Genomic DNA, 4,115 nt, shown 5'->3' with positions numbered 1-4,115 from the left:
GCATGAAAGGAGGCCTAGCAGCCGAAGTGCACGGGAGAATGTGAAATGTGTTCATATGTAGTAAAAACCTGAAAAATCCGTCCCTTTTCGTCATTTGTTATCGATTCGACTTAAAGCCTGATCGTCACTTGGCCGCTTTTCTCTCTGAGACGGTTACATTTATCGTCTGCAAAGCTATGTTGCGTGCTGCGGTATGCGGAGACACTAAAAGCACCGTAGTAGAACACAGAAGAAGCTTCTAAGTTGAAGTAATAGCCAGTAAGAAGTAGTACAATTCAAGTTTTAGTTGTCAATTATTCACTTTTGAGCCGGCTTTGGTGGCTTGGACATGACCTAGGTCCTTAAGATTTTGCATGAAAGGATGACTAGCAGCCGCGTTGCACGGGAGAATGTGAAAAGTGTTCATATGTAGTAAAAAACCTGAGAAATCCGTCCGTTTTCGTCATTTGTTATCGAATCGACTTAAAGCCAGATCGTCACATTGGCCACTTTTCTCTCTGAGACGGTTACATTTATCGTGTGCAAAGCTGTGTTGCGTGCTGCGGTATGCAGAGACACTAAAAGCACCATAGTAGAAAACAGAAGAAGCTTCTAAGTTGAAGCAATAGCCAGTAAGAAGCAGTCCAATTCAAGTTTTGGTTATCGATTATTGATTTTTAGCCGGCTTTGGTGCCCTGGTTATGAGGTGGAACCTTACGATTTTGCATGAAAGGAGGACTAGCAGCCGCGTTGCACGGGAGAATGTGAAAACTGTTCATATGTCGTAAAAACCTGAGAAATCCGTCCGTTTTCGTCATTTGTTATCGAATCGACTTAAAGCCAGATCGTCGCATTGGCCGATTTTCTCTCTGAGACGGTTACATTTATCGTCTGCAAAGCTATGTCGCGTGCTGCGGTATGCATAGACAGTAAAAGCACCATAGTAGACTACAGAAGAAGCTTCTAAGTTGAAGCAATAGCCAGTAAGAAGCAGTACATTTCAAGCTTTGGTTATCGATTATTGATTTTTAGCCGGCTTTGGTGCCTTGGACATGAGATGGAACCTTACGATTTTGCATGAAAGGAGGACTAGCAGCCGCGTTGCACGGGAGAATGTGAAAAGTGTTCATATGTCGTAAAAACCTGAGAAATCCGTCCGTTTTCGTCATTTGTTATCGAATCGACTTAAAGCCAGATCGTCACATTGGCCGCTTTTCTCTCTGAGACGGTTACATTTATCGTCTGCAAAGCTATGTCGCGTGCTGCGGTATGCGGAGACACTAAAAGTACCATAGTAGACCACAGAAGAAGCTTCTAAGTTGAAGCAATAGCCAGTAAGAAGTAGTACAATTCAAGTTGTAGTTGTCGATTATTCACTTTTTAGCCGGCTTTGGTGGCTTGGACATGACCTAGGACCTTAAGATTTTGCATGAAAGGAGGACTAACAGCCGCGTTGCACGGGAGAATGTGAAAAGTGTTCATATGTAGTAAAAACCTGAGAAATCCGTCCGTTTTCGTCATTTTTTATCGAATCGACTTAAAGCCAGATCGTCACATTGGCCACTTTTCTCTCTGAGACGGTTACATTTATCGTGTGCAAAGCTATGTCGCCTGCTGCGGTATGCGGAGACACTAAAAGCACCATAGTAGGACACAGAAGAAGCTTCTAAGTTGAAGCAATAGCCAGTGGTTATCGATTATTGATTTTTAGCCGGCTTTGGTGCCCTGGTTATGAGGTGGAACCTTACGATTTTGCATGAAAGGAGGACTAGCAGCCGCGTTGCACGGGAGAATGTGAAAACTGTTCATATGTAGTAAAATCCTGAGAAATCTGTCCGTTTTCGTCATTTGTTATTGAATCGACTTAAAGCCCGATCGTCTCATTGGCCGCTCTTCTGTCTGAAACGGTTACATTTATCGTCTGCAAAGCAATGTCGCGTGCTGCGGTATGCGGTGACACTAAAAGCACCATAGTAGAAAACAGAAGAAGCTTCTAAGTTGAAGCAATAGCCAGTAAGAAGTAGTACAATTCAAGTTTTCGTTGTCGATTATTCACTTTTTAGCCGGGTTTGGTGGCTTGGACATGACCTAGGACCTTAAGATTTTGCATGAAAGGAGGACTAGCAGCCGCGTTGCACGGGAGAATGTGAAAAGTGTTCATATGTAGTAAAAACCTGAGAAATCCGTCCGTATTCGTCATTTGTTATCTAATCGACTTAAAGCCAGATCGTCACATTGGCCACTTTTCTCTCTGAGACGGTTACATTTATCGTGTGCAAAGCTATGTCGCGTGCTGCGGTATGCGGAGACACTAAAAGCACCATAGTAGAACACAGAAGAAGCTTCTAAGTTGAAGTAATAGCCAGTAAGAAGTAGTACAATTCAAGTTTTAGTTGTCCATTATTCACTTTTTAGCCGGCTTTGGTGGCTTGGACATGACCTAGGACCTTAAGATTTTGCATGAAAGGAGGACTAGCAGCCGCGTTGCACGGGAGAATGTGAAAAGGGCTCATATGTAGTAAAAACCTGAGAAATCCGTCCGTTTTCGTCATTTGTTATTGAATCGACTTAAAGCCAGATCGTCACATGGGCCGCTCTTCTGTCTGAAACGGTTACATTTATCGTCTGCAAAGCTATGTCGCGTGCTGCGGTATGCGGAGACACTAAAAGCACCATAGTAGAACACAGGAGAAGCTTCTAAGTTGAAGCAATAGCCAGTAAGAAGTAGTACAATTCAAGTTTTTTTATCGATTACTCACTTTTTGCCGGCTTTGGTGGCTTGGACATGACCTAGGACCTTAAGGTTTTGCATGAAAGGAGGACTAGCAGCCGCGTTGCCGGGAGAATGTGAAAAGTGTTCATATGTAGTAAAAACCTGAGAAATCCGTCTGTTTTCGTCATTTGTTATCATGTCGACTTAGAGAAAGATCGTCACATTGGCCTCTCTTCTCTCTGAAACGGTTACATTTATCGTCTGAAAAGCTATGTCGCGTGCTGCGGTATGCGGAGACACTATAAGCACCATAGTAGTACACAGAAGAAGCTTCTAAGTTGAACCAATAGTCAGTAAGAAGTAGTACAATTCAAGTTTTAAATGTCCATTATTCACTTTTTAGCTGGCTTTGGTGGCTTGGACATGACCTGGGACCTTAAGGTTTTGCATGAAAGGCGGACTAGCAGCCGCGTTGCACGGGAGAATGTGAAAACTGTTCATATGTAGTAAAAACCTGAGAAATCCGTCCGTTTTCGTCATTTGTTATCGAATCGACTTAAAGCCAGATCGTCACATTGGCCGCTTTTCTCTCTGAGACGGTTACATTTATCGTCTGCAAAGCTATGTCGCGTGCTGCGGTATGCGGAGACACTAAAAGTACCATAGTAGACCACAGAAGAAGCTTCTAAGTTGAAGCAATAGCCAGTAAGAAGTAGTACAATTCAAGTTGTAGTTGTCGATTATTCACTTTTTAGCCGGCTTTGGTGGCTTGGACATGACCTAGGACCTTAAGATTTTGCATGAAAGGAGGACTAACAGCCGCGTTGCACGGGAGAATGTGAAAAGTGTTCATATGTAGTAAAAACCTGAGAAATCCGTCCGTTTTCGTCATTTTTTATCGAATCGACTTAAAGCCAGATCGTCACATTGGCCACTTTTCTCTCTGAGACGGTTACATTTATCGTGTGCAAAGCTATGTCGCCTGCTGCGGTATGCGGAGACACTAAAAGCACCATAGTAGGACACAGAAGAAGCTTCTAAGTTGAAGCAATAGCCAGTGGTTATCGATTATTGATTTTTAGCCGGCTTTGGTGCCCTGGTTATGAGGTGGAACCTTACGATTTTGCATGAAAGGAGGACTAGCAGCCGCGTTGCACTGGAGAATGTGAAAAGTGTTCATATGTCGTAAAAACCTGAGAATTACGTCCGTTTTCGTCATTTGTTGTCGAATCTACTTAAAGCCAGATCGTCACATTGGCCGCTTTTCTCTCTGAGACGGTTACATTTATCGTCTGCAAAGCTGTGTCGCGTGCTGCGGTATGCGGAGACACTAAAAGTACCATAGTAGACCACAGAAGAAGCTTCTAAGTTGAAGCAATAGCCAGTAAGAGGTAGTACAATTCAAGTTTTTTTGTCGATTACT

Source organism: Schistocerca gregaria, unplaced genomic scaffold, assembly GCF_023897955.1.
Source record: "Schistocerca gregaria isolate iqSchGreg1 unplaced genomic scaffold, iqSchGreg1.2 ptg000351l, whole genome shotgun sequence".
Classification (NCBI taxonomy): Eukaryota; Metazoa; Arthropoda; class Insecta; order Orthoptera; family Acrididae; genus Schistocerca; species Schistocerca gregaria.
The sequence above is the reverse complement of the archived record's forward strand: the minus strand, read 5'-3'. Positions refer to the sequence as shown.